At 29.4% G+C, this 22,321-nt stretch overlaps 1 protein-coding gene across 1 annotated transcript in view; it reads right to left on the bottom strand.

The window, feature by feature from the left end:
* Nucleotides 1–22,321, bottom strand: part of LOC135129596 (phosphoinositide 3-kinase adapter protein 1) — a 71,580-nt gene that overhangs the window by 32,973 nt on the left and 16,286 nt on the right. The gene's annotated exons all lie outside the window — the stretch shown is intronic.

Below are 22,321 nucleotides of genomic sequence, written 5' to 3'. Positions count from 1 at the left end.
CGTATGAAATGTAAGTTTTTTTTTCCTTAAAAACACGAAATTTCTGCTTCAGCGAGAATTTTTTCATAATTTTAACTGGGCCACTTTTTCTGGAGTCGTGCTGAATGTGTTTTCTTATTTTGTAAAAATACCACTGTTGGTAAAAAATTTTGTTCTTCCTCTAGATTCTTGCCCAGAAACTATGAGTGTTTATACTTCGTTTCAAAAAGTCAAGATCTACTCCTGAGAATTTTTTTATTATTTTTACCGACTTTGGAAAGTTTCAATTTTTGGACAATTGACAAAGTTTGAAATTTTTTACTTTTCCCTGAAAGTCTTCAAATAAATATCAAAAAATTCTCCTTGGTAAAGTTCAAACTACTGGAATTTTCTAAGAAAACTGTTCGTTGATATTTGGTATCGTTTCACAAAAATTGCTAAAATGACATATTCCATATTTTGAAATTTTCTAAAAATTTGTGTTTGAACCGAAAAATTCAGCGAAGTGGAAACCGTATGAACTTATAATTTGTTTTCCCGAATTCTGTCATAATTTTTGCCGTGTCATTTTTCCCGGAGTCATGCTGAATGTGTGTTTTTTATTTTGAAAAAATACTATTGCTGGTCAAAATTTTTGATTTGCCCATATATTCTTGCCCCAAAACCATTAATTTTATACGTTCCTCATTTCAGTACGTCGTTATCTACTACTGAAATTTTTTTGCCGGTTTTTCGATGACTTTGAATTTAATTTTTGGAAATTGATAAAGTTTGAAATTTTTGACTTTTTTCTGCAAGTCTACAAAAATTTCAAAAAATGCTTCTTGGTAAAGTTCAAATTACTGAAATTTTCTAAGATAACCGTTCATTGATATTTGCTATTTTCATAAAAATTGTTGAAATGACATAGTGCACATTTTGAAATTTTTTTGAAAATTTGTATTTGAATCAAAAAATTCCGCAAAGTAAAAATTGTACGAACTTTTATTTTTTTTTCCTGAAAGGTACGGGATTTTTGCTTAAACCTGAATCTTTTCATAAATTTTTGGTGTCAGTGTTTCTGGAATCGTGCTGAATGTTTTAAAAATACCATTGTTACTCAAAAATTTTGATTTGCCCATATATTCTTGAACCAAAACCATTAATTTTATACGTTTCTCATTTCAGTACGTCGTTATCTACTCCTGAAAATTTTTGCCGGTTTTTTGATGACTTTGAATTTAATTTTTGGAAATTGATAGTGTTTGAAATTTTTGACTTTTTTCTCCAAGTCTTTAAAATCATATCAAAAAATTCTTCTTGGTAAAGTTCAAACTACTGAACTTTTCTAAGATAACCGTTCATTGACATTTGTATTTTTTTATAAAATTGTTAAAATGACATATTGCACATTTTGAAATTTTTTTGAAAACTTGTATTTGAATAAAAAAATTCCACAAAGTAAAAATTGTATGAACTTCTAATTTTTTTCCTGAAAGACACGGGATTTTTGCTTAAACCTGAATTTTCTCATAAATTTTGCCGTGTCAGTGTTTCAGGAATCGTGCTGAATGTTTTTTTTTTTTAAATACCATTGTTACTCAAAAATTTTGATCTGCCCATATATTCTTGCCCCAAAACCATTAATTTTATACGTTTCTCATTTCAGTACGTCGTCATCTACTCCTGAAAATTTTTTGCCGGTTTTTTGATGACTTTGAATTTAATTTTTGGATAATTGATAAAGTTTGAAATTTTTGACTTTTCCATTAAAGTCTTCAAAAAAATATCAAAAAATTCTGCTTGGTACAGTTCAAGCACCTGAGAATTTCTAACCTGACCATTCGTCGAAATTTGCTGTTGTGTCACAAAAATTACCAAAATAATATCCCAAATTTTGAAAAAAAATTATAATTCGAACCCAAAAATTCGCCAAAGCAGCCACCGTATGAACTTCTACTATTTTCCACTGATACACATAAGAATTCTGTTTAAGCGTGAATTTTCTCATAATTTTTTTATTTGTCCCTATATTCTTGTACCGGAACAATAATATGCGACGTTTTTGTTTCAGTTCGTGGAGATCCCTGAGAATTTTCTGGCAATTTTTTGTGGATTCAATTTTTGAGCAACTAATAACTCTTGAAATTTTCTACTTTTCCCTGAAAATCTTCAAATAAATATCACAAAATTCTCTTTGGTAAAGTTCAAGCCACTGAGATTTTCTGACACGACCGTTCGTTGATGTTTGCCGTAGTTTCACAAAAATTTCTAAAATAACATATCCCAAAATTTTAAATTTTCCAAAAATTCGAATTTGAACCAAAATAATTCGCAAAGCAGCCGTCGTATGAATTTGTACTTTTTTTTCTACATTCTTGATAAAAATGATGATATATGAATTTCTAATTTTTTTCCTGAAAGGCACGGGATTTTTGCTTAAACCTGAATTTTCTCATAAATTTTGCCGTGCCATTGTTTCTGGAATCGTGCTGAATGTTTTTTAATTTTTGGATAATTGATAAAGTTTGAAATTTTTGACTTTTCCATGAAAGTCTTCAAAAAAATAACAAAAAATTCTGCTTGGTAAAGTTCAAGCTCCTGAGAATTTCTAACCTGACCATTCGTCGATATTTGCTGTTGCGTCACAAAATTGCCAAAATAATATCCGAGTTTTGAAATTTTTGAAAAATTATAATTTGAACCCAAAAATTCTTCAAAGCAATCACCGTATGAACTTCTACTATTTTCCACTGATACACATAAGAATTCTGTTTAAGCGTGAATTTTCTCATAATTTTTGTCATGTTAGTTTTTCTGAAGTCGTGCTGAATGTTTTTCTTTTTTGGAAAAATATTATTGTTGGTCGAAAATTTTTTATTTGTCCCTATATTCTTGTACCGGAACCATTAATATGCGACGTTTTTAGTTTCAGTTCCTGGAGATCTACCTCTTAGATTTTTCTGGCAATTTTTTGTCGACTTTGAAAAGATTCAACTTTTGGACAACTGATAACTCTAGAAATTTTTTACTTTTTCCTGAAAGTCTTCAAATAAATATCAAAAAATTCTCTTTTTTGTAAACTTCAAGCCACTGAGATTTCCTGAGATGACCGTTCGTTGATGTTTGCCTTAGTTTCACAAAAATTTTAAAATAACATATCCGAAAATTTTAAATTTTCCAAAAATTCGGATTTGAACCAAAATAATTCGCAAAGCAGTCGTCGTATGAACTTCTATTTTTTTTCCTGAAAACACGAAATTTCTGTGTAAGTCTGAATTTTTTCATAATTTTTCCCACGTCAGTTTTTCTGGAATCGTGCAAAATGTTTTTTTTTAAATACCATTCTTGGTAAACAATTTTGACTTGTCCCAAAACCATTAATTTGCTACGTTTTTCGTTTCAGTTCGTCGTTTTGGCGGTTTTTTTGACGACGTTGAATAAATTTGATTTTTGGATAATAATAATAATAATCGATAAAGCTTGAAATTTTTGACTTTTTTCTGAAAGTCTTCAAAAAAATATCAAAAAATTCTTCTTGGTAAAATTCAAACTACTGGAACTTTCTAAGATAACCGTTCGTTGATATTTGCTATTGTTTCACAAAAATTGCTAAAATGACATATTCCATATTTTGATAATTTCTAAAAATTTGTGTTTGAACCGAAAAATTCAGCAAAGTGGAAACCGTATGAACTTCTAATTTGTTTTCCCGAATTCTCTCATAATTTTTGCCGTGTCATTTTTTTCTGGAGTCATGCTGAATGTGTTTTTTATTTTGAAAAAATACTATTGCTGGTCAAAATTTTTGATTTGCCCATATATTCTTGCCCCAAAACCATCAGTCTCCTGCGTTTCTTGTTTCAATTCGTCGTGATCCACATATAAGAATTTTTGGTGATTTTTTGTGGACTTTGAAAAGATTCAATTTTTGGACAACTGATAACTCTTGAAATTTTTTACTTTTCCTTGAAAATCTTCAACTAAATATCAAAAAATTCTCTTTGGTAAAGTTCAAGCCACTGAGATTTTCTGACATGACCGTTCGTTGATGTTTGCCGTAGTTTCACAAAAATTTCTAAAATAACATATCCCAAAATTTTAAATTTTCCAAAAATTCGAATTTGAACAAAATAATTCGCAAAGCAGCCGTCGTATGAACTTCTACTTTTTTCCAGAAAAACACGAAATTTCTGTTTAAGTCTAAATTTTTTCATTATTTTTCCCACGTCAGTTTTTCTGGAATCGTGCTAAATGTTTTTTTTTAAATACCATTCTTGGTAAACAATTTTGATTTGTCCCAAAACCATTAATTTGCTACGTTTAACGTTTCAGTTCGTCGTTCTTTACCCGTGAGAATGTTTTGGCGGTTGTTTTGACGAAGTTGAATAAATTTAATTTTTGGATAATAATAATCGATAAAGCATGAAATTTTTGACTTTTTTCTGAAAGTCTTCAAAAAAATATCAAAAAATTCTCCTTGGTAAAGTTCAAAGTACTGGAATTTTCTAAGATAAGCGTTCGTTGATATTTCCTATTGTTTCATAAAAATTGTTAAAATGACATATTGCACATTTTGAAATTTTTTTGAAAATTTGTATTTGAATCAAAAAATTCCGCAAAGTAAAAATTGTATGAACTTCTAATTTTTTTCCTGAATGGCACGGGATTTTTGCTTAAATAAATTTTGCCGTGTCAGTTTTTCTGGAATCGTGCTGAATGTTTTTTTTTTAAATACCATTGTTACTCAAAAATTTTTATTTCCCCATATATTTTCTTGCCCCAAAACCATTAATTTTATACGTTTCTCATTTCAGTACGTCGTTATCTACTCCTGAAAATTTTTTGCCGGTTTTTTGATGGCTTTGAATTTAATTTTTGGAAATTGATAAAGTTTGAAATTTTTTACTTTTTTCTGCAAGTCTTTAAAAATATATCAAAAAATTCTTCTTGGTAAAGTGCAATCTACTTAAATTTTCTAAAATAACAGTTCATTGATATTTGCTATTGATTCATAAAAATTGTTAAAATGACATACTGCACATTTCGAAAGTTTTTTGAAAATTTGTATTTTAATCAAAAAATTCCACAAAGTAAAAACTGTATGAACTTCTAATTTTTTTCCTGAAAGGCACGGGATTTTTGCTTAAACCTGAATTTTCTCATAAATTTTGCCGTGTCAGTTTTTCTGGAATCGCGCTGAATGTTTTTTTTTTGAAAAAATACCATTGTTACTCAAAAATTTTGAATTGCCCATGTATTCTTGCCCCAAAACCATTAATTTTATACGCTTCTCATTTCAGTACGTCGTTATCTACTCCTGAAGATTTTTTGCCGGTTTTTTGATGACTTTGAATTTAATTTTTGGAAATTGATAAAGTTGGAAATTTTTGACTTCTTTCTGCAAGTCTTTAAAAATATATCAAAAAATTCTTCTTGGTAAAGTTCAAACTACTGAAATTTTCGAAGATAACCGTTCATTGATATTTGCTATTGTTTAATAAAAATTGTTAAAATGACATATTGCACATTTTGAGATTTTTTTGAAAATATCTATTTGCATCAAAAAATTTCACAAAGTAAAAATTATATGAACTTCTAATTTTTTTTCCTGAAAGGAACGGGATTTTTGCTTAAACCTGAATTTTCTCATAAATTTTGCCGTGCCCGTGTTTCTGGAATCGTGCTGAATGTTTTTTTAATTTTTGGATAATTGATAAAGTTTGAAATTTTTGAGTTTTCCATGAAAGTCTTCAAAAAAATATCAAAAAATCTGCTTGGTAAAGTTCAAGTTCCTGAAAATTTCTAACCTGACCATTCGTCGATATTTGCTGTTGTGTCACAAAAATTGCCAAAATAATATCCGAGTTTTGAAATTTTTGAAAAATTATAATTTGAATCCAAAAATTCGTCAAAGCAAACCACCGTATGAACTTCTACTATTTTCCACTGATACACATAAGAATTCTGTTCAAGCGTGAATTTTCTCATAATTTTTGTCGTGTTAGTTTTTGTGAAGTCGTGCTGAATGTTTTTCTTTTTTGGAAAAATATTATTGTTGGTCGAAAATTTTTTATTTGTCCCTATATTCTTGTACCGGAACCATTAATATGCGACGTTTTTAGTTTCAGTTCCTGGAGATCTACCTCTGAGAATTTTCTGGCAATTTTTTGTCGACTTTGAAAAGATTCAACTTTTGGACAACTTATAACTCTAGAAATTTTTTACTTTTTCCTGAAAGTCTTCAAATAAATATCAAAAAATTCTCTTTTGTAAACTTCAAGCCACTGAGATTTCCTGAGATGACCGTGCGTTGATGTCTGCCTTAGTTTCACAAAAATTCTAAAATAACATATCCCAAAATTTTAAATTTTCCAAAAATTCGGATTTGAACCAAAATAATTCGCAAAGCAGTCGTTGTATGAACTTCTATTTTTTTTCCTGAAAACACGAAATTTCTGTTTAATTCTGAATTTTTTCATAATTTTTCCCATGTCAGTTTTTCTGGAATCGTGCAAAATGTTTTTTTTTAAATACCATACTTGGTAAACAATTTTGACTTGTCCCAAAACCATTAATTTGCTACGTTTTTCGTTTCAGTTCGTCGTTTTGGCGGTTTTTTTGACGACGTTGAATAAATTTGATTTTTGGATAATAATAATAATAATCGATAAAGCTTGAAATTTTTGACTTTTTTCTGAAAGTCTTCAAAAAAATATCAAAAAATTCTTCTTGGTAAAGTTCAAACTACTGGAACTTTCTAAGATAACCGTTCGTTGATATTTGCTATTGTTTCACAAAAATTGCTAAAATGACATATTCCATATTTTGATATTTTCTAAAAATTTGTGTTTGAACCGAAAAATTCAGCAAAGTGGAAACCGTATGAACTTCTAATTTGTTTTCCCGAATTCTCTCATAATTTTTGCCGTGTCATTTTTTCTGGAGTCGTGCTGAATGTGTGTTTTTTATTTTGAAAAAATACTATTGCTGGTCAAAATTTTTGATTTGCCCATATATTCTTGCCCCAAAACCATCAGTCTCCTACGTTTCTCGTTTCAATTTGTCGAGATCCATATATGGGAATTTTTGGCGATTTTTTTGTCGACTTTGAAAAAATTCAATTTTTGGATATAACTCTAGAAATTTTTTACTTTTCCTTGAAAGTCTTCAAATATATATCAAAAAATTCTTTTTGGTAAAGTTCAAGCCACTGAGATTTTCTGACATGACCGTTCCTTGATGTTTGCAGTAGTTTCACAAAAATTTCTAAAATAACATATCCCAAAATTTTAAATTTTCCAAAAATTCGAATTTGAACCAAAATAATTCGCAAAGCAGCCGTCGTATGAACTACATTTTTTTCCTGAAAGACACGAAATTTCTGCTTAAGTCTGAATTTTTTCATAATTTTTTCCACGCCAGTTTTTCTGGAATCGTGCTAAATGTTTTTTTTAAATACCATTCTTGGTAAAAAATTTTGACTTCTCCCAAAACCATTAATTTGCTACGTTTTTCGTTTCAGTTCGTCGTTCTTTACCACTAAGAATGTTTAGGCGGTTTTTTTGACGACGTTGAATAAATTTGATTTTTGGATAATAATAACAATATTCGATAAAGCTTGAAATTTTTGACTTTTTTCTGAAAGTCTTCAAAAAAATATCAAAAAATTCTTCTTGGTAAAGTTCAAACTACTGGAACTTTCTAAGATAATCGTTCGTTGATATTTGCTATTGTTTCACAAAAATTGCTAAAATGACAAATTCCATATTTTGAAATTTTCTAAAAATTTGTGTTTGAACCGAAAAATTCAGCAAAGTGGAAACCGTATGAACTTCTAATTTGTTTTCCCGAATTCTCTCATAATTTTTGCCGTCTCATTTTTTCTGGAGTCATCCTGAATGTGTGTTTTTTATTTTGAAAAAATACTATTGCTGGTCGAAATTTTTGATTTGCCCATATATTCTTGTCCCAAAACCATCAGTCTCCTACGTTTCTCGTTTCAATTTGTCGAGATCCATATATGAGAATTTTTGGCGATTTTTTTGTCGACTTTGAAAAAATTCAATTTTTGGACAGTTGATAACTCTTGAAATTTTGTACTTTTCCCTGAAAGTCTTTAAATAAATATCAAAAAATTCTCTTTGGTAAAGTTCAAGCCACTGAGATTTTCTGACATGACCGTTCGTTGATGTCTGCCGTAGTTTCACAAAAATTTCTAAAATAACATATCCCAAAATTTTAAATTTTCCAAAAATTCGAATTTGGATCAAAATAATTGCAAAGCAGCCGTCGTGTCAACTTCTAATTTTTTTCCAGAAAAACACGAAATTTCTGTTTAAGTTTGAATTTTGTCTCTTTTTTTGCCCATGTCAGTTTTTCTAGAATCGTGCTAAATTTCTTTTTTAAATACCATACTTGGTAAAAAGTTTTGATTTGTCCCAAAACCATTAATTTGCTACGTTTTTCGTTTCAGTTCGTCGTTCTTTACCTCTGAGAATGTTTTGGCGGTTTATTTGACGACGTTGAATAAATTTGATTTTTGGATAATAATAATAATCGATAAAGCTTGAAATTTTTGATTTTTTTCTGAAAGTCTTCAAAAAAATATCAAAAAATTCTTCTTGGTAAAGTTCAAACTACTGGAACTTTCTAAGATAACCGTTCGTTGATATTTGCTATTGTTTCACAAAAATTGCTAAAATGACATATTCCATATTTTGATATTTTCTAAAAATTTGTGTTTGAACCGAAAAACTCAGCAAAGTGGAAACCGTATGAACTTCTAATTTGTTTTCCTGAATTCTCTCATAAGTTTTGCCGTCTCATTTTTTCTGGAGTCATGCTGAATGTGTGTTTTTTATTTTGAAAAAATATTATTGCTGACCAAAATTTTTGATTTGCCCATATATTCTTGCCCCAAAACATCAGTCTCCTACGTTTCTCGTTTCAGTTCGTCGAGATCCATATATGAGAATTTTTGGCGATTTTTTTTGTCGACTTTGAAAAGATTCAATTTTTGGACGACTGATAACTCTTGAAATTTTATACTTTTCCCTGAAAGTATTTAAATAAATATCAAAAAATTCTCTTTGGTAAAGTTCAAGCCACTGAGATTTTCTGAGATGACCGTTCGTTGATGTTTGCCGTAGTTTCACAAAAATTTCTAAAATAACATCCCAAAATTTTAAATTTTCTAAAAATTCGAATTTGAACCAAAATAATACGCAAAGCAGCCGTCGTATGAACTTCTACTTTTTTTTCCAGAAAAACACGAAATTTCTGCTTAAGTCTGAATTTTTTCATAATTTTTCCCACGTCAGTTTTTCTGGAATCGTGCAAAATGTTTTTTTTTTAATACCATTCTTGGTAAAACATTTTGATTCGTCCCAAAACCATTAATTTGCTATGTTTTTCGTTTCAGTTCGTCGTTCTTTACCTCTGAGAATGTTTTGGCGGTTTATTTGACGACGTTGAATAAATTTGATTTTTGGATAATAATAATAATCGATAAAGCTTGAAATTTTTGATTTTTTTCTGAAAGTCTTCAAAAAAATATCAAAAAATTCTTCTTGGTAAAGTTCAAACTACTGGAACTTTCTAAGATAACCGTTCGTTGATATTTGCTATTGTTTCACAAAAATTGCTAAAATGACATATTCCATATTTTGATATTTTCTAAAAATTTGTGTTTGAACCGAAAAACTCAGCAAAGTGGAAACCGTATGAACTTCTAATTTGTTTTCCTGAATTCTCTCATAAGTTTTGCCGTCTCATTTTTTCTGGAGTCATGCTGAATGTGTGTTTTTTATTTTGAAAAAATATTATTGCTGACCAAAATTTTTGATTTGCCCATATATTCTTGCCCCAAAACATCAGTCTCCTACGTTTCTCGTTTCAGTTCGTCGAGATCCATATATGAGAATTTTTGGCGATTTTTTTTGTCGACTTTGAAAAGATTCAATTTTTGGACAACTGATAAATCTTGAAATTTTTTACTTTTCCTTGAAAGTCTTCAAATAAATATCAAAAAATTCTCTTTGGTAAAGTTCAAGCCACTGAGATTTTCTGACATGACCGTTCGTTGATGTTTGCCGTAGTTTCACAAAAATTTCTAAAATAACATATCCCAAAATTTTAAATTTTCCAAAAATTCGAATTTAAACCAAAATAATTCGGAAAGCAGCAGTCGTATGAACTTCTACTTTTTTCCAGAAAAACACGAAATTTCTGTTTAAGTCTGAATTTTTTCATAATTTTTCCCACGTCAGTTTTTCTGGAATTGTGCTAAATGTTTTTTTTTAAATACCATTCTTGGTAAACAATTTTGACTTGTCCCAAAACCATTAATTTGCTACGTTTTTCCTTTCAGTTCGTCGTTCTTTACTCCTGAGAAAGTTTTGGCGGTTGTTTTGACGAAGTTGAATAAATTTAATTTTTGGATAATAATAATCGATAAAGCTTGAAATTTTAGACTTTTTTCTGAAAGTCTTCAAAAAAGTATCAAAAAATTCTCCTTGGTAAAGTTCAAACTACTGGAATTTTCTAAGATAACCGTTCGTTGATATTTGCTATTGTTTCACAAAAATTACTAAAATGACATAATCCATATTTTGAAATTTTCTAAAAATTTGTGTTTGCACCGCAAAATTCAGCAAAGTGGAAACTGTATGAACTTCTGATTTGTTTTCCCGAATTCTCTCATTATTTTTGCCGTGTCATTTTTTCTGGAGTCATGCTGAATGTGTGTTTTTTATTTTGAAAAAATACTATACTATTTTTGATTTGCTCATATATTCTTGCCCCAAAACATCAGTCTCCTACGTTTCTCGTTTCAGTTCGTCGAGATCCATATCTGATAATTTTTGGCGATTTTTTTCCGACTTTATAAAGATTCAATTTTTTGACAGTTGATAAGACTTGAAATTTTTGACTTTTTTTTTGAAAGTCTTCAAAAAAATCGCAAAAAGTTCTCTTTGCTCTTGAGATTTTCTAATATAACGTTCATAATATTTGCTATATGTGCATAAAAATGCCTAAAATAGCATCCCATATTTTGACATTTTTTTTGACTTTGAAAAGTTGAATTTTTTCATTTTTTCTCCTGGCTTGGATGTCTTAAAAAAATAAAAAACTTCTCAATGGTCAAATTTAAGTCACTTCTTGGTTTGTTTTTTGTTTTTGAAGTTAAATTTTATCCTTTAATCTGAAAATTAACCCAGAACTGATAACAATTCAACGACTTCGTAGTAACTTTTTTTACGAATTCCCGAATGCCATTCACTTCTTTGTGCCTCCAAAACCGTCGAACCCTCGCTCGCTAATCACACCCATCTGCCATTCCCGGTTATTTTTACCCAGAAATCGCCACCTCCCGCCCGCCCCGACCACGTTTCGTGGAATTACCAAACCCCGGATTATTGTGTCGAATAACTGGCACAAATTTAACTTGTCAAACAATGTTTCATCCCGCAAGACATGTCTGGAACACGTTTCCGATAATCCGCGGCTTACAACCACTAGACACCATTAAAAATATTTTATTTCAGCTGTGGGTGTCCAGTTTCGCCGCAAAACAGAAACCACCGTCACTAATTGCGACTTCGAGCCGACGTCACACGCATTCATCGCGTTTCGGGATTAGGATTAAAAGTGCCAAGCCGGAAAGTTCAAGCGAAGAGTTCATGTTTGCTTACGAGTTGGATGCGCTAAAGTTGGCTAAGTATATCAAATTCCGCTTTGAAGTTGCGAACGCGTGATCTGCGATTAGCGTTATTAAAAGGGGATTACCTACGTGTTCGGGCGGAGGAATCCGGGGAATTTATGGGGAAGTGTGGACGGATTTCTTACTTGCAGCGTTGAGAGTCGAACAGCTTCGCAATAAAGCTAGGAGATTTTAATTTTATTACTAATACTTGTGGTGTATGAATCCATGTTGTGTTTTCACTCTAGACATTCAAAATTGTACAACATTTTGCAACTGCAATTTTTTGAGATTACTACAAGTTTTCATTTTTCAATTTTTCAGTTTCTCAATTTTTTATTTTTCGTCCCCTGAATTTTTCAAGTTCTTAAATTTTTATTTTTTATTTGATTATGTTTTACAGTTTTTCGTTTTTCCGTTTCCTTTATTTTCTCAATGTTTCTTTCGATTTTATAATTTTTTCCTTTCTTTTGTTTCGGTTTCATAATTTTTCGCTTTTTCAAATTTAATTTTTTCAAGTTTTCAGTTTCTCGACTTCAAAATTGTCAATTTTTTGTTTATTCAATTATTCGATTTGCAATTTTTCAATTTTGCAGTTTTCACATATTACAATTTTTCATTTTCGCGATTTTATGTCACAATTTTTCGTTTTTTATTTCCTTTATTTTTTTAATGTTTCTTTCGTTTTCTTTAATTTTCAATATTTCGATTTTACAATATTTCGTTTTTTCGATTTTGCACTTTTTCGATTTTTAAGTTTCTTCAATTCCTCAAGTTATTGACTTCCAATTTTTTCAAAATTTTCATTTTATATTTTTCCATTTTTTTTTATTTGAAAACTTGAAAATCGACTAATTGGAAAATTAAAAAAACAATCAAAAAACCAAAATATCGGAAAAAATTGAAAATCGAAGAAGTGAAGAAACGAAAAATTAAACCAGTGAAAAATTAAAAATAAAAAGAAATTAATGAATTCAAATATTGGAAAATTAGAATGAAAAATACAAAAAATGCATATCAAACACTGAAAAGTAGAGAAACTGAAAGATTTAAGATTGATAACCGAAAAAGTAAAAAATCTAAAACTCGAAAAATCAAAAGAAAGAAAAATTATAAAATCAGAACATTCAAAAACCGAAAAACTGAAGAAATAAAAAAAATGGAAATTTTAAAAATGGTAAATCGAAAAATTGTAGAAACGAAAAATTATAAAATCGGAATATTGAATAATTGAAAAATTCTGAAGATTAAGAAAAGAGAACACAAATAAAAAATTACAAGTCGAAAATTTGTAAAAAAGAAACATGAGAGTCGAAAAATTGAAAAATTAAAAATTGAAATTTTAACTCGAAAAATTACAAAATCAAAAATTGAAGAAACAAAAAATTGAAGGAAAGACAAATTGAAAAAATGAAAAATTGAAGAAACGAAAAATTGAAAAAAAATTACCGAATGGAAAACCGAAACGAAAAGTCGACAAATTAAAAACAGAAAACTGAGGAAACTCAAAACGGAAAATTGTAAAATCTCAAAATTGAGACAAAAAAATGAAAACTGAAAAATTCGCAAATCGGAAAATTGAAGAAATGAGAAATTGAAAAAAAATACAAAATCGAAAACCGAAGCGAAATTCGAAAAATTAAAAATTGAAAACGGGAAACTCAAAACGAAAAATTGGAAAACTTAAATATTGAAAAAAAAAAAGAAAAATTGAAGAAACGGAGAATTGAAGAAACGAAAAAAAAAGAAACAGAAAAGTAAAACAAAACTTGAAGAAACGAACAATTGAAGAAAAGACATCTTGAAGAAATGAAAAACCGAAGAAATGAAAAATTTAAGAAAGAAAACCTTGAAGAAAGGAAAACTTGAAAAACAAAAAATTGAAGGGGGGACAACTTGAAGAAATGAAAAATTGAAGAAAGGAAGCCTTGAAGAAGGGAAAACTTGAAGAAATGAAAAATTGAAGAAAGAAATATTTGAAGAAACGAAAAAATGAAGAAAGGAAAACTTGAAGAAACGAAAAATTGAAGAAAAGTAATCTTGAAGAGAGGAAAAATTAAAGAGACGAAAAATTGAAGAAAGGAAAACTTGCAGTAAAATAAAAAATTGAAATCTGGGGAAACTCAGAACGGAAAATTGAAAATCAAAAATTTGAAACAAAAAATTAAAAATTGAAGAAACCCAAAACTGAAGCAACTGAAGAAACGAAAAATTGAAGAAGCGAAAAATTGAAGAAACGAATACTTTAAGAAGTGAAGAAATGAAACAAGAAATGGAAAATTAAAGAAACGAACAAATGCAGAAAATACATCTTGAAGAAATGAAAAATTGAAGAAACGAAAAATTTAAGAAAGGAAAGCTTGAATAAACAAAAAATTGAAAAGAGGACAACATGAAGAAAGGAAAACTTGAAGAAACGAAAAATCGAAGAAAAGTAGTCTTGAAGAAAGGAAAAATTGAAGAAACGAAAAATTGAAGAAAGGTAAACTTGAAGCAATATACAAAATTGAAAACTGGGGAAACTCAGAACGAAAAATTGGAAAACTAAAAAATTGAAACAAAAAAATTAAAAATTGAAGAAACGCAAAATTGAAGCAAGGAAAAATTTAAGAAGTGTAAAATTGAAGATACGAAACAAGAAGAAATGGAAAATTGATGGAACAAAAAAATTGAAGAAACGGACAATTGAAGAAAAGACATATTGAAGAAATGAAAAACTGAAGAAAGAAAAACTCGAAGAAACGAAAAAATGTAGAAAAGAAACCTTGAAGAAAGGAAAAATTGAAGAAACGAAACATTTAAGAAACGAAAAATTGAAAAAAAATACAAAATCGAAAACCGAAACTAAAAACGAAAAATTGAAACAAAAAATGAAAAATTGAAGAAACGCAAAATTGAAGCAACGAAAAATTGAAAAAACGAAAAAAAGAAGAAACGGAAAATTAAAGGAACGAAAAATTGAGGAAACGAAAAATTGAAGGAGGGAAAACTTGAATGAAAATTTAAAGAAAGGAAAACTTGGAGAAAGGAAAACTTAAAGAAAGGAAAACTTGAAGAAAGGAAAACTTGAAGAAAGTAAAATTTCAAGAAAGGAAAACTTGATGAAAGGAAAACTTGAAGAAACGAAAAAATAAAGAAAAGGAAGCTTGAAAAATTGAAGAAAGGCAAAATTGAAGCAACGAAAAATTGAACAAACGAAAAATTGAAGCAACGGAAAATTGAAGAAACGAAAAATTGAAGAAACGAAAAAAGAATAAACGAATAATTTAAGAAGTGAAAAATTAAAGAAACGAAACAAGACGAAATGGAAAATTGAAGGAACAAATAATTGAAGAAAGGAACAATTGAAGAAAAGACATCTTGAAGAAATGAAAAATTGAAGAAACAAAAAATTGAAGAGAGGACAACCCGAAGAATTGAAAAATTGAAGAAAGGAAACTTTGAAGAAAGGAAAACTTGAAGAAACGAAAAATTGAGGAAAAGTAATCTTGATGAAAAGAAAAATTGAAGAAACGAAACATTGTGGAAACGGAAAATTGAAAAAAAAAATCACAAAATCGAAAACCGAAACTCAAAACGAAAAATTGAAACAAAAAATGAAAAATTGAAGAAACGAAACGAAAAATTAAAGAACCAAAAATTGAAAAAAGGAAAAACTAAAGAAAGGAAAAATTAGAGAAAAAAAAACTGAACAGAGGAAACAGTGGAGAAACGAATAATTAAAGAAATGGAACAATCAAGAAACGAATAATTGATGAAACGAAAAATGGAGAAACGAAAAATTGAAGAAAGTAAAAATTGAAGAAATGAAAGTCTGAAGAAGCGAAGAATTGAAGAAAGAATTACAAAATCGAAAACCCAAACGAATTTCGAAAAATTAAAAATTGAAAACTGGGGAAACTAAAAATGAAAAATTGGAAAACCTAAAAATTGAACCAAAAAAATGAAAATAGAAGAAAGGAAAAACTGAAGAAACGAAAAATAAAAAAAAACAAAATCGGAACACTGCAAAAACGAAAAATTCTAAAAATAAGAAAAGTAAACACAAATGAAAAAAATTTGAACGAATGAAAAACTAAAGAGTTGAAAAATTGAAAAACTAAAAATTGAAAAAACAAAAAAAAAAATAGAAAATTCGCAAGTCAAAAAATAAAAAATTGAAAACTGGGGAAACTCAAAACGAAAAGTTGTCAAATCTAGAAATTGATATAACCGAAATTTGGAAAATCGAAAAATTGAAAAACTTAAAAATAAAAACTCGAAGGATTATATTTATCGTTAAACTAAAGAAACAAAAAAAGAACAAAGAATAATAAAATCGGAACATTAAAAAAAAAGGAAAAAACAAAAAAAATAGAAGAAAAAACCAGAAAAATTGCAAATTGAAAAAATGAAAAAATAAAAATTGAAATTTTAAAACGAAAAATTACAAAATCTAAAAATTAAGGAAACAAAAAAAACTAAAAATGAAAACTTGCAAATCGAACAATTGAAGAAACCAATAATTGAAGAAACGTTAAATTATAAATAAAACCAGAACATTGAAAAATCGAAAAATTGTAAAAATAACAAACTGAAATAAAAATTGCAAACAGACATTTACACAAATGAAAAATTAAACAGTTGAAGAAACGATAAATTAAATTTGACGTTTCAAGCAGAAAAATTACAAATCTTTTAAAAATTAAAGAAGACAGAAAATGAAAAATTGAAACGAAAAACTTTCAAACAAGTTGAATTTGCTCGACTGTACTTCAGAAACATGCCAAAGTCTATCAAAACAACCTTCAACCAACTTTCCGACCAAAATTCCCTCAACATCACCATTCCCCGCACCAAAGTCTCGCACCTATTTGAACTCATCTTCACGTACAACGCAGGACCGCTCAAATAATTTCAGTCACGTTACGAGAGACAACAATCGCCTCCAACATCCTTGAAATTTATTTTTGTTGAGGCATCTGACCCTTCGTCTGCGCCGAAATTCAATCCCAGACCTCTGATTACATCCACTTTTGAGCAAACCGTGCGAAAACGTCTCCAGTTCCCGCCAAATCCGCGGAAATGAATTTAGCGAAGAGGCGCGGAGCGCGAACGGACCCCTGCCACTCACTTAACCCAGTTAGATTTCGGAGCTCCGCTGGAATCGAATTGCTGCCCTATTGTACACCGTACCTGGAAAGTGTTTAGCGATTTGGAAAGAGGAAGAATCGGACTATGTTTCTATAGGTTTACTTTTTGTAAAAACGACTGCAAACTAGTCAAAATTTGGGTCCAAAATTTGACAAAAAAAATTTTTTACCTCACGAATTTTTTTCGTTTCTTGTAACAATATATAAGACACACTTATAAAATAACAAACACTTGTTTCTTGGAACGCTTTTCCTTTGTTTGAGCGACGACCTTGGCACCGACCATAACAAACCCCAAATATAAATAACGATAATAATTCGAATATGCATCTTCGTATGCAGATGCAGCAATCAGTATGCAATTAATCCGTTCTAGCCAACTTCCGGCGCATCCTTTCCTGGAAGCAAGATGCACGTGCGCAGGATGTCACGTGCCGGCTCAAGACAACAAGAAGAATCAAGATGGCCGCGAGTTTTAGCCCCATGAAACCCCTTTTTTGCTGGGTGTTGGGGTGGATATGGTAAAGACTTACGGTTAATTACAGTGGCATCGACTATGTACTTGGCGGCACGAGACGAGGACGCGCGGATTCACACTTGGATGGCCGATTGATAACTAGTAAAGAATAAAATATCTGACAATCAATCCACGTTTAATTAGGTGGGGGTGAAGATGGCCGATGGACGTGTCTTGAGTACAGACGAACACGGATATCCTCCATGTCTTCGGCTATTAGCGCCAAATAAGAAGCGCGTTATGTAATTGAGGAGGCAATTGAGGGACTATTGGAGCCAATAAAAGTGCCGGAAGTGATGAAGATGGGTGTAATTAATCGATTCCGGAGAAGTGTATTTTGTGTTTCGCTGTTTAGAGGTTTCTTGCGGAATCTTAAGAGCTGCTGGGATTGATTGATTCGATTTTGCGACTAGGTGTTGTAGCAATTTAATATCGGATAGAACGGTTTACTGCAGCACTCAGGCCAAGACAGATCTGAGTAGTGTGAATTCGGTGGTCGGTCGTTCAGTTTCACATTTTAGTTACAAAATAATTCTTGGAACAAAAATTTCAAATTCTGTATCTTCATTTTGTGTTTTTCGTGCGAAAACCAATATGAATCACCCAGTATACTAATTATAGTTAATCAAGCAGGATTATTTTTCATTTTGTTGGGTTGATTTTAATTGTAAGTAAAAATTATATAATAATCATTCATGAAACAGCACAGCGCATTTTTAACTATCAATTATAGTTAAACACGAAAAATTAACTGTTTACGGTATTTTTTATTCTTTTTTTACATTTAAATGTTTTTCTAATACGCCTTTTAAAGTTACAATCATGGTTGTATGCAACACAACAATTTTTAAATATCATCAGTAGGTTATAGCTAAAATTTTAGTTAAGAATAAAGTTTTGCAAGTGTAGGATCAATTTGATACCTGATTAAGATTTACCTTTTTCATATTTTAGTTATATTTAAAAAATATGAAATTCTCTCGAAATTTTTTTTTTCTTTTTTAATGACACATGAAAATTAAAATAAATACTTATGTTACTATTGTAATCAGGAAAAAAAGCAAATTTTTAACTATCAATTATGGTTAAACAGAAAATATCAACTGTTCATTGGTTAAATGTACAGTAGTTCTTAAAAATAACCCATTTTTGTTAAACGAACTCCGGAGATGAATGACTGCGAACACTAAATTAAATTCTCTCAATATATCAATTATAGTTAATCGACCAGCATGATATTTTCATTTTTGTGGACTAGATTTTAGAAAAAATGTGTTAGCTATGGAAAAAGTAAAAAATGTATCATTACTGAAACAGCTGGAGCAAATTTCTAACTATCAATTATAGACAAATAGAAAATATTAACTATTTGTTGGGTAATTGTACAGCATTGCCTAAAAGTAACCAATTTGTGTTAAACTACTTTCAGAGATAAATCATTGCGAGTACTAAATCGGAGCCACCCAATATACTAATAAAATTATAGTTAATTTGTTATCTTTATAGACTAGATTTTAGCAAAATATGTCAGTTATGGGTAAAACTGAAAAAAATGATATCATCACTGAAACACATTTTCAACTGTCACTTATCCATTTTTGTTAACTCCACCCGATACACTGATTATTATAGTTAATCAACCAGGACGATTTGTTAATTTTCCTTGGTTATACTTTGGCAAAAATATATTAGCTATGGGTAAAAATACAAAATTATATCATCACTGAAACAACTAGGGCAAAATTTTTAAGTAACTATTATAGTTAAACAGAAAATATGAACTGTGTATTATCTATTTCTTAAAAGTAACATATTTCTGTTAAACCAATTCCAAAGATAAATTATTGCGAATTGTAAATCAAATCCAGCCAATATAGCAATTATAGTTAATCAACTAGCACAACTTCTTAATTTACGGACTAGATTTTAGCAAAAATATGCTAGCTATGGGTAAAAATCAATAATTATATTATCAAGCAAATTTTTAACTATCAGTTATAGTTAATTAGAAAATATGAGCTGTTAATTGACTAACTGTATACTATTTCTTAAAAATAAGCTTTTTTCGTTAAACTAACTCCGTATATGAATGAGTGCGATTACTATATCAAATCCACCTGATATACTATTTATAGTTAATCAACCAGCATAATTTCTTCATTTTTATGGGCTAGATTCTAGTAAAAACATATTGGCTATGGGTAATAAATAATAAAAAATTATATCATCGCCGACACTGTGAAAACAAATTTTTCACTACTAATTATAGTTAAAAAAATTTCAATGTTTATTGAATAATAGTTCAGTATTTCTTAAAAGCAACCAATTTCTGTTAAACTGATTCCAGAGATAAATGACTATGGATACTAAATCAAATCTTTACCCGATGTACCAATTATAGTTAATCCACCAACATGATTTCTGCTTTTATATGGGCTGGATTTTTGCTAAATATGTTAACTACAGGTCAAAATAAAAAATTATATAATCACTGAGACAATCAGTGTAAAATTTTTAAGTAACAATTATAGTTAAACAGAAAATATGGACCGTCTATTGGCTGTTTGTACAGTATTTCTTAAGAGTAACATATTTCTATTAAACCAATTCCAAAGATAAATGATTGCGAATTGAACATCAAATCCGCCCGATATAGTAATTATAGTTAATCAACTAACACGAATTCTTAATTTATGGACTAGATTTTAGCAAAAATATGCTAGCTGGGTTTTTACCCAATTATTGATTATTATTATATTCATTTTTATCAATAATTATATTATCACTGGAACAGCCAAAGCAAATTTTTAAGTATCAGTTATAGTTAATTAGAAAATATGAACTGTTTATTGACTAACTGGATACTATTTCTTAAAAATAAAACTTTTCTGTTAAACCAACTCCGGATATGAATGACTGCGATTACTGTATCAAATCCACCTGATATACTATTTATAGTTAATCAACCAGCATAATTTCTTCATTTTAATGGGCTAGATTTTAGTAGAAACATCGCCGATACCATCAAAGCAAATTTCTCAGTACTAATTATAGTTAAAAAACATTCAATGTTTATTGAATAATTGTTCAGTGTTTCTTAAAAGTAACCAATTTCTGTTAAACTAATTCCAGAGATAATTGACTATGGATACTAAATCAATTCTCTGCCGGATCTACTAGTTATAGTTAATCGACCAACATTATTTCTGCATTTATATGGATTGGATTTTTGCAAAAATAGTTAGCTGTGGGTTAAAATAAAAACTATATCATTACTGCGACAATCAGGGCAAAATTTTTAAGTAACAATTATAGTTAAACAAAACATGTGAACCATCTATTGGCTGTTTGTACAATATTTCTTAAAACTAACATATTTCTATTAAACCAATTCCAAAGATCAATGATTGCGAATTGTAAATCAAATCCACCCTATATAGTAATTATAGTTAATCAACTACCACGACTTTTTATTTATGGATTAAATTTTAGCAAAAATATGCTAGCTATGGATAAAAATCAGTAATTATATTATCACTGGAACAGCCAAAGCAAATTTTTAACTATCAGTTATAGTTAATTAGAAAATATGAACTATTTATTGACTAACTGTATACTATTTCTTAAAAATAAGCCTTTTCTGTTAAACTAACTCCCAAGGTAAATTACAACAAATACTAAATCAAATCCACCTGATATACTATTTATAGTTAATCAACCAGCATAATTTCTTCATTTTTATGGGCCAGATTTTAGTAAAAACATATTGGCAATGGGAAATAATAAAAAATTATATCATCACCTATACATACAGGACAAATTTTTCCCTACTAATTATAGTTAAACAGAAATTATTAACTGTTTATTGGCTAATTATTATTCTTAGGGCCGGTTTATAGAAAGGCGAATTAAATATTTAATCCTCGATTAATTTAACACAGGATTAAAATGTGGAATATGAGCCCGTGATTGGTTAGAACTGGCACGTTACCTAGCAACGGACCTCAATTAAAAGTTAATCGAGAATTAACTTTAACATCGCTTTCTATAAACCGGGTCTTAATTTCTTAAAAGCAACCAATTTCTGTTAAACTAATTCCAGAGATAAATGGTTGGGGATACTAAATCAAGTCCACCCCATCTACTAATTAAATAATCAACCAGCATGATTTTAGCAAAAATATGTTAGCTATGGATAAAAAAATTTAACTATCAATTATAGTTAATTGGAAAGTATTAACGCTTTATTGGGTAATTGTACGTTTCTTAAACGTAACCCAATTCTGTTAAACTAATTCCAGAGATAAATGACTGCTAATGATAAATTAAATCCACTCGACATATTAATTATAATTAACTGACCAGTCATTCTTATTAGATAGAATTGAGCAAAAATATGTTAGCCAAGGTTAAAAATCATTAATGACCTGATGACTAGGCCAACTATAAAGAAATGGTTACGATTTATTATTAAACTCTGTTCAGAATCTTATTTTAAGAAATTAATAAAATTATTATCAAAGTCTCATGTAATTTTTTTTATTTTTTATTCTTTAATTACTATAAAGTACCCAAACAAGTACATAATTGTAAACAGAAGAAAAAAACTGCGATGGGCTAAACTATGACCTTTTATAGTAAAATTAAGAAATCAGAACCTAATTTCCAAGGACAAAATATGTTAATAATCGGTGACCACAAAACCAAATAAAAAAATCAGATTACAACCTCATGCACGAAAAAGCATTTTTCTTCTAAATATTATCGAAAGCAGATGTATGTGCGTAAATATTTATGGCCTAAGTGACTCAATGAAACAGAAAACAGAGTCGAAGTTAATGAATTCCAGCGCTGTGTAATTTCAGCTCCGCACGAAGATGAATATCTTAACGGAACCGAATCAGTTCGCCTTAAATTAAAACCCAAAAACACATCGATCCGCCATAAATTAACCGCAGCTCGCTGCGCTCGCTTATCGCCCTCATCCAGCCGCACAAAACGTAAATCATC

Source organism: Zophobas morio, unplaced genomic scaffold (assembly GCF_036711695.1).
Source record: "Zophobas morio isolate AGI-343-1 ecotype UQ-CSIRO unplaced genomic scaffold, CSIRO_AGI_Zmor_V1 ptg000016l, whole genome shotgun sequence".
Classification (NCBI taxonomy): domain Eukaryota; kingdom Metazoa; phylum Arthropoda; class Insecta; order Coleoptera; family Tenebrionidae; genus Zophobas; species Zophobas morio.
The sequence above is the reverse complement of the archived record's forward strand: the minus strand, read 5'-3'. Positions and strand labels throughout refer to the sequence as shown.